The following is a 17,597-nucleotide window of genomic DNA, read 5'->3' as shown; positions in this document are numbered from 1 at the left end:
AAAAAAAAAAAAAAAAAAATGTAATACAACTAGGTTTGCATTTTATATATATATATATATATACACACACACACATATGCATACACATATATATTGCTTTTTTGTTTTTAATGAAAAGCAACAAGTAATTTTGTGAAAGTCAGGAAACACCAGTATCCTTGTGTTCTCATCCTAGATTTTTCTGTCAACTGGATCCACTCTAATTAATAAAGAATGCATTTCTGACCCCATTCCAAATATGTAAAATTAGAAGACGTGATTGCATATGTAATAATAAAAGCACAATCTAAAGGATATTATCACACTAGGAATACAGAGTTGTTTCTTCCTGACCTGGAGCAAATATTAAGAGAAAGTCAATGTATTTACAAACAAGATTTAATAATGTTCACAAAAATAGAGTTTGCCTCCAAATGAGAAATTATGCATTGCTTTGTTTCAAAAAGTTACCAATTTAGTGCTTGAAAAATCCAGCAGGCAAACAGCAGGCCAATAGAGTCTCTTTCTGGAATGGTCTGCTAGCAACTGAGCATTCTCAGTCCAGGAAGCCATTTTTCATGGGAGGAATGGAGACAGGGAGAGGAAGGCAATATTTACATCCCATTCTGCACAGCTCAGTACTGCCTGTTCGTCTTCTTGACCTTTTTATAATGATAGTCATCAGTGGCCTTCTGCTTATCAGGATGCTTGCGGTTAGGAGGGGACCTCTCAGCCTCTGCCTTCTCTGTGTTGCCTACCCTCAAGAGTCTGGTTTTGGGTTCTTCTGTGTTTCTCTGTATGGGAATGTTGGGCTCCTCATGATAAAGTCTGTTGTGCTGCACGTAATTCACAGCCACGCTGGTAGGCATCAAAGATAGTTTACTGTCTTTTTTCTAATTCTGCTATTCTGCCAGCAGATGGACCTTGGCATCCTCTGCAGAAATGACAGTTTTTATTCTAGCATTGATGCCAAGGTCCAACTCAGGAATGCCATTCAGCATCTGGTTGGAAAATATCTTCTTGGTCTTCTTTGCTGAGGAAATGTGGAGGTTTTCTGGAAGTTCATAAAGACAATCCTCTGCATTCCTTGGCTTGATTTTCTGTTCCTCATGTTCCACGATCCCTTTCTTCTTCTTTAGCTCTGTCTCAGTGTACTTCATCATGTCTGCATCCTCATCCCTTCAGTTGGTTTCTGCAGAAAATGATGTCCCCAAGTGAAAGTCTTCCTCTTTACTGATTTTATCTTTGCCCTTTTCCTTCCATTTCTTCATATCCACCACATCACCTGTCTTCATCTGAAAGGGATCTGAGTGGTCTCTTCTTGTACCTTCTTTCCCAACAGCAGGGCCACAGTACCCATTGAATCTCTTCCTTATATTATGTACTTCTCTGGTCTATTCCAGTTTTAATTGAACCTCCTCTGAGTCCTCCTCTTCTTCCTCTGACTCTGAGTCATCCCAGTGCCAACAGAAAGTCTTCCTGGTGATCAGCATGGTGGCACCAGCCCTGTGGTCCAGCCACAGTGCCACTGTGCCTTGAGGTTTGCATTTTACTATTAATTTTTGATAAAACAACTTCTAGTAGCTGTAAATGAGACAGACTTGTGAGGCTGATAATAGAGATAAGAAAACAGTTTAAAACAGCTGCAATGATAAAAAATAATAAATAGTCAATGTCAACCAGAATGGACAAAATGTATTGGAGCAAGACTAAGTAAGAACACATTCCAAGATATGGGGAGGGAGGGAGGTGATATGGTCTGCATATTTATCCCCACCCAAATCTCATGTTGAATTGTAATCCCCAATGCTGGAGATGGGGCTGGTGGGAGGTGTTTGGATCATGGGGTAGATCTCTCATGGCTTGGGGCTATCTTTGTGATAGTGAGTTCTTTCAAGATCTGGTCATTTAAAAGTGTGTAGCAACCCCTCCCACAACCTTTGCTTGCTTTTTACTTTTGCCATGAGACATGCCTGCTCCTCTTTGCCTTCTGCCATAATTGTAAGCCTCCTGAGGCCTCCCCAGAAGCCAATCAAATGCCAGCATCATGCTTCCTGTACGGCCTACAGAATTGTGAGCCAATTAAATCTCTTTTCTTTATAAATTACCCAGTCTCAGATATTTCTTCATAGCAATGCGGGAACAGTCTAATGCAGCAGATTTTAGGAATAATTTTCAGGTTCTCCCTGGGGCAACTGGCTGGTTGAGGGCATCATTCTACTATGGCAGGGAATATTTGAGGGAAAGAAGGTTTGGAGAAAAAGGAGTAAATTCAGTTGTGAATAAGTTGAGTTGAAGTTTAAATAGGGTAGCAGATAAAGAAAGCAGCAGGTAGCTGGATATAGAAGTATGAAGCTGAAAAACATCAACATGGAAGTTGATAAGAGGAAATAACAGATCAACCCCACAGTAAGTGTGTAAGGTGAGAATAATAAAAGTGGGCTCAGTGTAGATCCATGAGGAGCACCAATATTTTTACATGTCTCGATGAAGTTGTCAGAAAAGGTAGACAATTCATGTTCAATTTCCAATGATAGTTTAAAGCACCAAATTCTGAGTCAGGCTCACTAGCCTCTCTTCTCAGATCCACCACTTACCAATCTGGGCAAGTTCTTTCAATTCCCTGAGCCTCAGTTTTTCCATGTGTAAAATGGGAATACGATAGGACACATCTGCTGTGAAAACTCAATGGAATAATGTGGGTAGACTGTTGAGCCCAATGCCTAATACATGCACACATAAATATTTAATAAGTATTAGATACTTTAAGTGCTTTTGGGAAAAGGGCTTCATGTGCTTGCATTTTAAGATTTCTTCAATTCTCCAAATGCAAGTTGTTCCCCAGGCCACCAGTGTAAGGCAAGACCTTTAACAGGTTCTTCTGCATTTTCTCCTAGATGGATTGCTGAGCACCCTCCAGCAATCCTTCACCTTTTCCCCTCTCTTGACACCTTCCTGCTCCACCTCAGGGATCATTCCATGTTCTCCTCACTACACAAAAATATAGTCATCAACCAAACAAATAAATAAAACAGTAAGATAATTTCAAATAATTCCATAGACTGACTGTTGATGCACCTCCAAAATTCATATGTTAAAATATAATCCCAAATGCGGGGCAGGGGGGACATAACACAGATGTGATAGTATTTGAAGGTGGATTTTAGACATAGATTAGCATCAAGCTCATGAATGGGATTAGTGCCCTTATAAAATAAGCCCCAAAGGACTCCCTTCCCCTTTCGCCATGGGAGGTCACAGTGAGGAGATAGCCCTCTGTGAATCAGAAGGATTTCCTGATGGAAATGGACCCTCCCAGACAGCAAATCTGCATGCACCTTGATCTTGGACTTCTTAGCCTTCCAAACTATAAGCAATAAATTTATGTTTTTTATAAGCCACCCATTCTATGGTAGTTTGTAATAGCAGCCCAAATGAAGTAAAACAAATAGTGATAAAATAATGAAAAATAAACAGAGAGCAGTGATAGAATAAGTCCAAGGTGGATCTTTCCATCAGTAACACTGAACAGAAACTTAGACCCTAAATATGTGAGTGAATGTGTGGAGAGGTATGGATGGATACTACAGTTTCTTATTTGAGCAATTATTAAAGCCAGGCATGAGGCTGGATGTCTTCCTAGATTTGCATTCTCATTTGCAAACTTTCTTTTTCCCTCTTGAATTACGAAAACCCAACAAAAGAAGTGCTCTCCACCCCCTTTCCAGTCAGCCACAAAGAAAACGATGCTTTGAATTAGATGATAGATTTTTCTGTTTCTGCCACTCTAGGCACCTCCACACTTTAAGGTGTTTGATGAGTGAGAATATAAGGTTCAAAGATTCTACCACGTAGAGCATGAACTAGTAGAGTTTCTTTCCACTAAACTAAAATCCACAGTAGCACTGCTTACTTAGAAATAACATAACAACCTCTCAAATCTGCACAGGGCTTGACAGTTTGAAAACTGCTTTTATAGACTCAATTATATTTAAGACCCACAGCCACCATATGAAACAGTATTTTTTCTAATTTATAGATGAGGAAACTGAGGCTCAGAGGTTACGTGACTTTCCAAATATGCTACTTAGTGTTGAAACTAATATTTGAAGCCATTGCCCATCTGTCTCTGGGTTCACTTTCTACCACTGTTATCCCAGGGCCTCTGAAATAGCCTTGGGTCAATTTATAACGTTGGATCGGTCTGAAATTGCTAGCATTGACTCTCAGTCAGCCATAACATGCTGTCTACGTTTACTGTGGTTTCCCTGGCCTGGGGTGAAAAAAGACATCACTGTTTTTCTGGCTTACTCATCATGCTGAAAGACAAGACTTGACTGAATGCATGTCCCCTACCCTCTGGACAGTCTCAAGAAGGTTTATAATGTGGACTTGCTCAGGCTGCCCCTATGCAATGCCTCTGCTGTCCTTGAAGATACCTTGGACACTTGATTCTCGCCTCCCATGCCCACAACTGGCTCCATCTGCCCCTTCCTCTGTTGGCTCAGAGAATGAAACTGCTGCTAAAGGCCCTGGAATTGGTATTTGTACTATTTCTGTTAAGCGTTTTATTCCATGCCCACCTCAGACCCCATGGTGTCAATGCAAGTTTCCCTGGAGTGGAGCGCTCCTTACATCCCTTCATTTAGGCCTTCCATAAGTGTCCTGACATGGTCTTAACTCTGAACATCTCTGCGTTACGTATGAAGAAGCAGATGTAATCACCCAACAGGTTCTTCTTGACCACTGCACAGACCGAATCAGTTCACTGCGACCATTGTCTTGCAGTAAAGAGTTTAATTAATGTGAGTCCAGCCGCATGAAACAACTAGAGTTATAACTCAAATCAGTCTCCCTGAAGGCTCAGAGGTTAGGGTTTTTCAAGGATAGTTTGGTGGGCAGGGGTGTGGGGGATGGTTGCTGCTGATTGGCTTGGGGTGCAATCATAGAGGTGTGGAAAACAGTCCTCCTGAACTGAGTCTGCTTCCGGATTGGGGAGCCACAAGATAAGTTGAATCATGAGTCACACATCTAGGTGGGGTCAACAGTTGACATAATGCAAAAGTCTGAAAAATAGCTCAAAGATCAATCATAGGTTCCCCAATAGTGATGCTATTTATTGTAACGATTGGAGAAGTCACAAATCTTGTGATGTCTGGCCACATGACTCCTGGTCAGTAAGGGATTATGGAAACTATCACTACATTTTAGCAGGATTCAGGCTCCTCCCATAATCCTAATCTAGTAGCCTTTTATTAGTCTTACAGAGGTGGTTTTAGCACCCCAGAGAAAGAGGGGATCAGTTTTAGGGAGGGGCTGCTGTTATCCTTGTTTCAAAGTTAAATTATACACTAAATTTCTCCTGTGGTTAGCTTGGCCTATGTCCAGCAATGAACGAAGACAGCCAGGCTGTGAGGCTAGAGGCAAAATGGAGTCACCTGTGCTAGATTTCCCCCACTGTCATGATCTTTGCAAAGACAGTTTCACAGAGACTCAATGAAGTTAAGCCATTTGTTCAAATCCAAATAGGTAGTAAATGGGGGATTTAAACCCAGGCCCGTCTGATCAGTGAGTCCATGTGCTTAACCTCAATACTCCATAGGATATTGTGATTTATAAAAAGGAGTATGTATTTGGTCTTCATCCAGTTCCTGGCGCAGAGTTCCTAAAGCACTTGGAATTTCCTAAGTGAGCTGAGCAGTAAGGATGAGAGTAGAGTCTACTGTTACTCATTACAAACTCCTTTCACACACACCTGAGCTTATGTGAATGAGGTGATTATTGGAAAACCCAGAGACAACTACAGGATGGGGTCTGGTTGCCAGGGGAACCAACCACATAATTACAGGGTTGGAACTTCCAGCCCCACCTTCTGACCTCTGGAAAGGGAAGATGCGTAGATGGGTTGAAGGTTGAATTGATCACTAATAGCCAATGATTTAATCAATCATGCCTGTGTAATGCAGCCTCCAAAAAACCCACAAGAAAGAGACAAAAGAAAGAGGTTCACAGAACTTCTGTTTAGTGAGCACGTGGAGGTCCAGGAGGGTGGCCTTGCTCTGAAGGGGCACAGAAACTCCACACACCTTCCCTATCCTTTGCCCTACACATCTCCTCCATCTGGCTGTTCCTGAGTTGTATTTTTTGGTAATAAACTGGTAATACAATATGTTGCATTTTCATGAGTTCTGTGAGCTGTTCTAGCAAATGATTGAACACAATGAGGGTGTCATGGGAACCTCTGATTGAGAGCTCTAGGGGTCAAGAGAAACCTTCCCCTTTGCTCTTTGAAGATTCACTAAAAGTCAACTGATTGTAAATTAAAAATAGAATTCTAAGCCCTCCACCAACTGAACAGACACCCTTTTGGCCAAGGGGACTCCAAAGAAATGTTAAAAAATTGAGTTCCTGGCCATAAAGGGAAAGGAGGTTGGGCATATCTCATTGTATCTCTTCCTTTTTGGAGTTTAGACATAACAACGGACCAGCACTGATGTTAAAACAGAGATCATAAGGCTGACAAAGACTATTTGTGGCAATAAGATACCAAATTACAAACAAGACCTAAGGCTACACAAGGTAAGGGTTAAGTCACACCCACAGCCTGTCAACCTTGCTACATAAATCCTTCTCTTAAGACTTTTCTTTCTGCTGAATCCAAGTTTTAGACAGAGTCTTACTTCTTTAACCAGTTGCAAATCAAAGAATCTCTGAACCCATAAGGCGTAAGCCCCCACTTCAAGATATCCCATCTTCTTGGGTGAACCAATGTATATCCTCCACATATTGATTTATATATTTTCCTATAACTCTCACCTCCCTAAAAGGTATAAAACCAAATTGTAATCCAACAGCCTTGGACACACTTTCTCAGTACTCCCTGAGCCTGAGCACCCTGCTTCCCAGGCCTTTGGTCATTCTTATTGTCTAGAAATTAACATTTAAAAAATATTTTTACAGAGTTTGTGTTTTCCATTAACATGACAAAGGCAGATGAATAGGAGAAATGGCATACACATTTATTAACATGCAGGGGGAAGAATCACAGAATGATTAATTACCCCAACCCCGCAATTGGTTACAGCGGCTTATCTACTACCTTGAGGTTACAGAAAGAATGGAGGTTTGGAGCATGGCCAAAAACAGGTTATGGTGGTAAATTCAGTAATAATAACAATATCGGTTATGGGAGGGAGAAAAGACAGGCCTGGCTAGCAAAGGTGGTTTTGTTATGTAGGTGAAACCTCACAGGTAGCAGCCCCCAAACAGAAGAGATGGTAAATGTTTCTTCAAGACTTTTAAAGGTGTCAGGTTCTTGGTTAATATTTTCTGGACCTGGAAAGGGGAGGACCTCAAAGAAAGCCTGGCAGCATCAATGCAGATATTTTCTCCAGATGCTAATCTCACCTATGAAAGACACCTTTTCCAGACATCCTTCTGTTTAAGTACTCTCTGAAAAGCCATCTGAAAATATGTCAAAGCAGTATATTTTGGGGTGCGATATTTTCGTTTCATTCATAGCCAAGTTAAACAGGAGCTGTGGATAACTTGGGGCTCTACTACTTGAGATTGGCGTCTGAAGTGGGATGCAGTCTTGTGAAGCTTACCCCTTTTGCTGGAATCTGATGCTATCTAGAGACCTAGAGACAGCATCAGAGTTGAGTGAAATTAGGACACAGTCAGCGCCCATTGAGAAGAGAATTCCTTAATGTGGGTGAGAAAAAACTTACACATTTTGGTGACCAGAAGTAAAGCGTAGTGAGTCAAGAAAAGAAACAGTGCTTGTTTTCTTTTTCACTGCCCTATTCCCCTAAGGGAAAGCATTCAGTTTCAGGGAAGGGATACAGGCCCACAAGCTTTGTCCAGCCACAGCACCTCTGCTGCCTAATACGGTGCAGCGCTCAGAATTGCCCCTTGATCATCCTCACAGACACATCAAAATGCCTGAGATCAAGAAGTTGCAGGTAAACAGCTGAAGAAAAGAAGCAAAAATTGCTCAGTCATCAAAACACTAGGGAGCTGTCTTACACACACACACACACAGACACACACACTTACACATAAACACACAGTGTCGATGGGATATTTGGAGTGTAAGACAACGGCATTTTAGTTACCTGCCCCACCCTGCTTAACTGATCAGAGAGTGTGTCTAGAGGACCAGTGTATCTTCAGCCCATAGCACAGCAAGTGATACAGAGTAGGCACTCAAAATACTATTTTCAGTGAATACACAGAAGGCCGGAGTGTCTAGATATTACTGTCTTGTTATTGAAGCTTTCGAACCAATTTTTTAATCACTCATTTTCTAAAAAGGAGCAGTGAGTTTTAAAGATGAGAGCCCAGTTGAAAATACGCCTGAGTTCAAATGGGACCTTTCGCAGGCTATTTGGTTTTCTGAATTTCAGTTTACTGAACTGCAGTAAAGAGCTGGTCCCAGAATAGTGCTCACCCAGAACAGCGAGCACAGGATGTTACTCATTCTTTCTCCTTCTATATTGGTAACTTTGATCCTCAGTGACCTTTTTTTATCTAACCCTTCAAGGTGCAAACAACAGGAAATAATCTTAGGAGTGAGGACACCTGATCTTAGCACTAAATCTCTGGGCAGTCAGTTAAATCATTCAGGCCAGCCACCCCTCACATGCCTAATCAATAAAATAAGACAGGAATAGGCATCTTAGCAGGTATTTGTAAAAAGTAAATTAGACTCTACCTTCAGCAGAAAACATAACAAATCCCACTTTTCAGTCTTGCTGTGGGGGCATCCTGTGCACTGTGAAATATTTAGAACCATCCTGGACCCCTCCTTTCTTTGTGTTAAACAAAAGATATTTTACATCCCTCTATCCCTACTCTTCACTTACAAGCAAATGTATACCCAATTTAGAATAAGAATTAAAAACAAAACACACTCCCGGGTACAAATTTTAGTCCTCACCACATTTTCATCCCTTGCCATCTGAAGAGAGGCAGGACTCCTTCTCCCTCTTTCTCTCACGCTAGTCAAGGCCACAGGCTCTTTCCATAGCCTCTGGAGGCTACTCCATAGTAAGGACCATACTGCCTCCCTAACCCTTCCTTACTACTATTTAAAACCTTGTCACAGCCGGCATGGTGGCTCATGCCTGTAATTCCAGCACTTTGGGAGGCTGAGGTGGGTGGATCCTTTGAGCTCAGGAGTTTGAGACCAGTCTGGCCAAAATGGCAAAACCCCATCTCTACTAAAAACACAAATATTAGCTGAGCATGGTGGCATACACCTGTATTCCCAGCTACTTGGGAGGCTGAGGCATGCGAATCACTTGAACCCAAGAGGCAGAGGTTGCAGTGAGCTGAGATCATGTCACTCTAGCCTGGGTGACAGAGTGAGACCTTGTCTCAAAAACAACAACAACAAAAAACACCTGGTCGCTCATCCCCTGGAAAAGCAGCACATCCATCCTTACTCTGCAAACCTGTAGATGTCTCATCTCCAACTTCTACTTAATCTTTTGAGAACATCAAGCCTTTTTTGTCAAAATTGAGGGCCCTTGATCCAACAATTCAATTTCTGGGTACATATCCAAGATAACTGGAAGCAAGATCTGAAGAGATGTTTGTAGACTTATGTTCCCATGTTTCTAACAGTGTTATTCACAATGGCCAAAAGGTGGAAGCAGCCCACATGTCCACTGATGGACAAATGGATTAACAAAATGTGGCATGTTCATGCAATGTGGTTTTATTCCGCCTCAAATAAGAAGAAAATACGTGCTATAAAATCTATGAAACTTGAGGACATTATGCTAAGTGAAATAAGACAGTACCCCCCACCCCAAAAAAACTGTGTGATTACACCTATAAGAGGTACATAGAGTGGTCAAATTCATAGAGACCTGATGGTTACCAGGGCTAAGGAAAATGAGGAATGGGGAGTTACTGTTTAATAAATACAGAGTTTCACTTTCACAAGATGAAAAAGTTCTGGAGATTGGTTGCACAACAATGGAAATATACTTAATCCAAATGAACTGTACACTAAAAACGAGTCAAGACGGTACATTTTCTATTATATGTATATTACCATAGGCAAGAATAAAATTAAAATAAAAAACAAAACTGGAGGATCCTATATCTTCTCTCCATCTCTGCAGCATAGATTCCACAACCTACTCAATAGGTTTGTGTCTGCATTTTGCTTGAACTCACTCTTGTTTCTTAAAGTTATAGGAGACCCTGTCTTCCTCTCTGCATGATCCTTCGTTGGCCATTACAATAGGAAGGTTCATCCTCTCCTTGTCCTTCTTTCCACTTCTCACAGGAGGTGAGGCTTGTCTCACTAGGACAGGACAACACATCTCTCCCTTTCTTCTTTCCCTCTCCCTTTCTGGAGCCCAAACTCTGTGTCTTCTCTAACTCCCACCTTTGTCTTCATCAGGGTCACATGTGAGCTATCTTCTGCATCCTGCCTCCCTGGGATATGCTTTTTCCAGGTCCTGCATTGGGTAATGTGGTCCATTTCAGCCATGGTGCCAAGCTCATCTGTCCAACTCCAGCTTTGCCGACAATGAAACTGACTTCCTTAGAGTTATTATCTGGTTCCTGGGGCTATATTTTTACTTGGTTCAGAACTCATACAGAAGCAGTCATGATTAGCTTATTGCCCTCTCTACCCAAAGGTCCAGAAACAAAGCACTTTTTTTGGTTTTGTATCAACCTTGAAAAACATGAGAAGCAATGGCCTAAATTAATACCCAAATAATATAGTGTGTTCTACTCATTATTCAACGATTATACCGGTAGCTGGTCACTATTTTAATATGTTTTTTATCTTTTACCTTTTTTTTTTTTTTTTTTTTTGAGAAAGAATCTCACTCTGTCACTCAGGCTAGAATGCAGTGGTGCGATCTTGGCTCACTGCATCCTCCATCTCCCAGGATCAAGCAATTTTCCTGCCTCAGCCTCCTGAACAGCTGTAATTACAGGTGCCTGCCACCCTGCCTGGCTAATTTTTATATTTTTAGTAGAGACAGGATTTCACCTTGTTGGCCAGGCTGGTCTCGAACTCCTGGCCTCAAGTGATACACTTGCCTTGGCCTCCCAAAGTGCTGGGATTACAGGTGTAAGCCACCATGCCCGGTTTATCTTAGCATGACTTGAAGTTGTCACCTCACTGAGAACATCTTAGATTCCCCTTTACAGCTCCAAGCTCTGTGTCAGGTGCAGAGTAAAGCTCATATCTGTTCATTGATTGATTGATGGTAATTAGAACACAGAAGAGAAAATAATTCTCTAAGGACTGCCCTTTTTGGTCACTTTGACATGGGCATGGGCAGATGTCACGCTTAGTAGTTGGCAGCATGATAGAGCAAAAAGAATTGGAAACTGGAATAAGAAATGTCTCATCTAACTGATTTAGTTGAATCATTCATCTAAATTTGGTAAATTTAGGCATCAAGTTGTGTAGCAAATTGCTCGCCCTTCTGAGTCTCTATTTCCTTGTCTATAAAATTAGGGTCTTTGCACTGGTGTCTAAACTCCCTTCTATTTTAAACATACTCTTAATTGTATGACTCAATTGTACTTTCAGCTCTGTATTTAAGAGATTAAAGCAGAAAAACCCCTCCCTTCCCCTCCCCACTGCCTCTAGCCCGCAGAAGTGTCCAGCAAGCATTTTCCTTTTTGCAGGTGTATGGAGGATCCAGCAGGCTGCTGAACCATGATATCAAATGCCAGTCAGATGATCCCCCACTGGGTTCTTAAATCAACATGGAATGGTTCTGACCCAGTATGAGAGCAGCTGAAATTGACAATCCAAGTGTGTCTGTGGGAGGTAGCCCAAGGAGCACTCTTGATAATCAAAAGGAACAAAGATGTTCCTTTCATCAAACTATCAAAAACAAATCTAAGCCATGGGTTGTTTTAGGAGGAACACCATCCCACCCTCCTTGTTCATCCCCGCATTCCACAGTTCTTCCCTCCCTGGCTCAGCGGCTTGCCACAGGGGGAGTAAGCCACCGTGGGTTATGAGCTGTCAGGCTCTGCATTTAAATATTACTCGCTCAGCTCAGTTCAAGGTACAGGTCAGCCCGTAGTATTAAGTTAACTACATTGGGAAATACATTATCTTTTGGGTCACAGGGGTACAATGCAGTGAACAGCAACAGGATTTCCTGGTTGATAAATGGTTCCACAAGAGGTTATAGCTTGCCTGCCCTAGAAATAATAGCAATAATCCCCTACATTCATATTCCACTCTGGAGTCTGTAGAGGATTTTCACATCCATTATCTCTTAGGAGTTTCTTGAGGGAGTCAGCCCAGCTCAGGAGAGAGGGCAGAGCGCAGACATCAGTGCTCATGCCTGCTTCCCAGGACACCACGCTACGACTGGGAAGGTCCGTTGCCTCCTGGCGCCTCAGTTCATGAACTATGATCAGGAAATGCCAATAATATCTGCCTTGTAGAGGAACCAAGAAGATCAAATGAAGTGATGTTTGTGCATATTAAAAAATGATGTCATGGAAAAGAATCCATTAGGAGTGCTCTATAGAAGCAAAATTAAAAGCATAAAATAAGCTTTAATTTACCTGCTAAAACCTTATAAAACTACAAAACCGGTAGAGCTAAAATGATTTTAAGATATCTCTTTTATTTTTTATTTTGTTTGGCGTTCATTTTTTGGGTACATTTGCACGATACCTGTTAAAACTAATCTCTGCCATCTAGGAACTGGGGAAATTAAGATACATATAGATATAACTACAGCTATGACTTAAGATAGAGACTAGAAATCAGGAAGTAAGGTCAGTCTAGTAAAAGTTGCAATGACTACAACTTATATGATGCCATTAAAAGAATCCTAAGGAATGAGGTTATGCTGGATGGTGGCACTGATACAAAAGAGCTATCAATTATCAATATCCCATAAATAGCTATCAATTATCAAGGTCCCATGATATGGCAGCTGCTAGACACACCGCTCTAACCCTGGCCATCACCCTGAAAGGTATTATTGTTATTATCACCATCATCCCCATATTACAGACAGGATAACTAAGACTAAGGAACGTTAAGTATCATGTCAGCATATAAAACATCTGAGCCTGGACTCACAATGTTTTCTGTCTGAAGCCAGCGCCTTTGTCTCCTGCCCTGCACTATGCAATTTGTCTTCTTAGGAATCAGAGAAGAGGAAACCCCGATACAAGTTTTTTGATTTTTTTGTTGGGCCCTGAAAGACCCAGAGAGAGAGAAAGATTATGAAGTAAGCCATTTCAGGAGGAGGTCACAGCATGAATAACTTATGAAAAAATATCTTTCTAAATATCAGTCTGCCTAAAGAGGTGTTTGGTAATGAGCTATCCATTACCAGAAATTCTAACCACCTTTTGAGTTCAGATCTCCTAAATACCAAGTGAACAGATGACTTCCAATGATTCCTTCCTCAAAAAGTGCCCAGGCTCCTGCCTCTGTAACCCTGCCTGTAATCACTGCAATCACTCTGTTACTTCCACTTGTCCCCATCTGCTCCAGACCAATCCCCAATGCAAGTTCCATATTTACAATAAGTACTTGATTGTTTACTAAATGGTGAATGACACTGTCCTGTGCTATACTAGTCTGCTGGTTTGGTTTTATTTGATTTCCATCTCCACTTCTAGAGTAGAAATAGGAAGCTCAAATGCCAATATTGGTAGACCCCCCACTATGACACCCCACTGAAAATGTCAGAGTATTGTGCTTCCAGGCTAACATACTAGGTACAAGCTGATTTTTCCTTTTTTTTTTTTTTGACATTGACATTTCTTTATTTTTTTATATTGACATTGATTCCCAAAAGATAACTTAGTATGTAACATCCATGTTTGATAGGGTGCAATTATGGAACATTCAACAGAGAAGGACAAATGAGATAATGCATGACAGGGACAAGTGGGACAGAGGCTCCAACAAATAGTAAACACAGTTGGTCCATGAACAACACGGAGGTTAGGAGCACTGACTCCAAAATCCTGCACAGTCCAACATCCACATGCAATTTTTGTCTCCCCAAAGATTTAAACACTAATAGCCTTCTATTAACCAGAAGCCTTGTCAATAACATAAACAGTTCATTAACACATATTTTATATGTTATATGTATTAATATACTGTATCCTTATAATAAAGTAAACTAGAGAAAGTAAAATGTTATTAAGAAAATTATAAAGAAAAAATGTTTACTCTTTACTAAGTGGAAGTGGATCATCATAAAGGTCTTCATCCTCATCGCCTCCATGTTCAGTAGGCTGAAGAGGAGGAAGAGGAGGGGTTGGTTTTTGCTGTCTCAGAGTGGCAGAGGCAGAAGAAAATCTGCCTATACCTGAACCCACACAGCTCAAATCTGTGTTGCTCAAGGGTCGATTGTATAGACAATACCTATACCTCCTTTTCTATGACAAAAAATAAATAAATAAATAAAGCCCTATCAATATCAAATGGCATCCACTTGTATCAGTTTAGAGTATCCTGGCTATAAAACAGGTGAAATAGACTCTGCCTAACTTAATGGAAACATTCCCGGAGTTCAGCAAATTAAAGAAAGATTTGGATAACCAGGCTTTGGACAATACATGAACCAGGGATACTCTGAGCATTGGTTCATTCATTTGCTTGTCCATTCCACAAGAATTTTTGAGTGCCTCCATTACCTGGAATTGCTCTAGGTACTAAAAATGTACCCCATCCAGTGGAGATGGATGTGGCTGCAAAAACTAATGAGCATATTTTCAGGACATAACTGCTGTATGCTCAAATTCCAGTGCCTGCCATCATTGTAAGGCTCTGCTCAAGTTTCCATTCTCATGAAAGAATCTGAACAAATTAACCTGGATCAGTGCCTACTTCCTTGGCTAGTGTTGGCAGGGTCAGGTGGAGTTCTTGCAGAGGACCTGGATGAACACTCACACCATGAATACATCCAAAAACAATGAGGAAAAGGTACTTAACCAGAGAAAAATTGTGATGCTTTTACCAAAACAAGGGGGGTGGGGTGGGGAAGGGATGCTGAGAAGATAAAAACAATTCTTGTCTACTCTTCTATCTGAGAAGATAGCGTAAGATCAGATATGTGAAGATGTTGGCATAGTCCCTAGCACAAAGCAAGCCCTTGATGAACAAATAAAAAAATGATTAAAAATTCATCTACTATGTGATGAGACATCAGAGCATGTGAAGTAATTAATTAGGCTATTGACTATTGCTTTGCCTACAAATATATAGTCAACATGTCAGCACTAAGATGTTAGCTTTAAATTATTTATGAAATTTGAACAGCATTAATAAAAGTATTTGAAGTGAGGAAAGTGTTTTTCCTGGTGCTGCTTTTCCTGGTGCTGGTCAGACTTCAATTTAATTGAACATATAATTAAGCACATATTATATGCCACATCCTTAGAGCAGTGTACACAGATTTTAAGAGGACTCAGCAAACATAATCCTAAAGTAAAAACAATCTGAAAACTATGACACATGTGAAATGGTTGAAAAGATGAGAGCATTTGGCCTTAAGTCACAGTACTTACTAGGCATGTCTAATTATATGCAATTCTAATTGAAAGGAGAGAAAGTTTCAGGCCAATATCTTGTGACTAGTGAAAGCAAAGATTTGAAACAAGGGCAGGAGAGTAACTTAGGTATGGCAAGGACAAAGGTGTATGCGTGCACACTCTGGTGCCTAGTGTATACGTGTGAGAAAAACAAAATCTCTAGAATGCTTGCCATTGCTGCTTGCAGTATCCACCATACCTTTGGTTTATTCCAAAAGTACTGTAAATGAAACTCAAATGAGTTCTAGTTTTAAATAGCTATTCAAAGAAGGAAACTTTTGAGAAGTGGGAAAAAAATCTGAGACAAATATCATAAAATGGAGGTTCAAACCCTCCTTCTGTCACTTGGCCAGTTGTGTAACCTTGACTGCCAACGGATGTTATCCCTAGCATGCCACATCTTCCACTATTTCTGAGCTTCCAAATATGTTTCTTTTTTTTATGGCTGTGAAACAAACCACCCCAATCTCCTGGGCATAGAATGATAATCATTAATTATCATCTCCTTGTCAGAGGGTTTACTGGGCTCAGCCACGTGGTTCTCACTTAGTGTTTCTCGGGCAGCTGAAGCCCAACAGTGTCTGTGCCTGGAGTCATTAGGAAGACTGGTTCACATATCTCTTGGTTCATGCAGGCTATTGACTAAGACCATGCCAGGAACTGTAGCCAAAACACATACCAGATCCTTTCCATGCATCTTGGGCTTCCTCACAGCATGGCAGTTGGTTTCTAAGAGTAAGCATCACAAGAGAGTCAGGCAGAGACTACATAGCCTTTTATGACCTAATGTTGAAAATCTTGATGGGTCCCTGCCACAACATTCTCTTTATTATGGAGTCACTAAGGTCAGCCCATAGTCAAGGGAAGGAGAATTGGACTCCATCCTTTGATGAGAGAAATGCCAAAGAATTTGCGGACCTGTTTTAAAACCACTACAGTCCATCCTCTCGCTGCACACATTTACATTCCTTCCACATAAAAATTACCTTTCTATGCTTCTAAGACACCTCTCACCACCAAGCAGTTTCATTTATTATTACTGCAGGCTCCAGCTATAAGTTCAAGATCTAATCACCAAATTTTTATAAAATGGAAATGACGCTTTCCCTAACTACATCACATGACTACATCAAGGATCATGTTAAGTATAGGTGAGTGTATGTGTGTGTGTGTGTGTGTGTGTGTGTGTATATATATACACACACACATATATATATATACACAAAAAAAAATTTATACACAAACATAAAATCATGAAGGTTTTTTAAAAATAGGAACTGTTAATTACACATAAAGCATCTCCATTCGTGCAATTTTGATGTCTTCTTCCAGGTAATTAATTTTATGGAAATATACAATCTTCCTCCTGCCTGCACCTCTCCCACACACACACTACCTTCCTGGTACTCTGGGGAATATTGGGCAAACATTCCCACCACAAAATTATATTAAGAAGCTAAATTAACATTAAACATTGTATGATATATGCATCACACAGGGAATGTTGTTTATGGACGCTGAGATTTTCTAGGCAAACTCAGAATGCTAATATGTTTAACATCAACTATTGCATCCTTGTTCTGAGATGGCATCTAAGATATCGAGATGTGTCTTTTTCTGAATTTACTCTCAAGTACATCTGGAATTTCACTATTTTTCTGAGTTTGGGCAGTAGCTAGGAAAACATCTATGAGACAAAGATGGCTGGTTATTTCCCCAATATCTCTTTTCCCAGATGATAAATATTTTTGCTGAGCATACGGCCGTTCAGCCAAAGAGTTGGTTTCCTAATTTCTCTTGAAGCTAGGTGTAGACACGTGCCTATATTCTGGTCAATTGTACGCAGTAGAAATGCTGAGTTGTATCTTCTAAGTCAGGCCCTTGGCATACAATAAGCCTAGCGTCCCTTTCTCTTCTTGACTTCCTATTGGCTGGAACGTGGACTTGATAGTGGGAGCCACAGCTCCCACTATCTATGTTAGATCATTATCTATATTAAACCACCATATCAGACCACGAGGTGAAAAATGCATGTTGACATTGGCAGA

At 40.8% G+C, this 17,597-nt stretch overlaps 1 pseudogene; it reads right to left on the bottom strand.

Moving 5' to 3' along the window:
* Positions 1-614: 614 nt before the first annotated feature.
* LOC108542684 (uncharacterized protein C9orf78 pseudogene) lies at positions 615-1,472 on the bottom strand (annotated as a pseudogene).
* Positions 1,473-17,597: the final 16,125 nt, after the last annotated feature.

Source organism: Rhinopithecus bieti, unplaced genomic scaffold (genome assembly GCF_001698545.2).
Source record: "Rhinopithecus bieti isolate Rb0 unplaced genomic scaffold, ASM169854v2 scaffold_21626, whole genome shotgun sequence".
In the NCBI taxonomy this organism is placed as follows: Eukaryota; Metazoa; Chordata; class Mammalia; order Primates; family Cercopithecidae; genus Rhinopithecus; species Rhinopithecus bieti.
The sequence above is the reverse complement of the archived record's forward strand: the minus strand, read 5'-3'. Positions and strand labels throughout refer to the sequence as shown.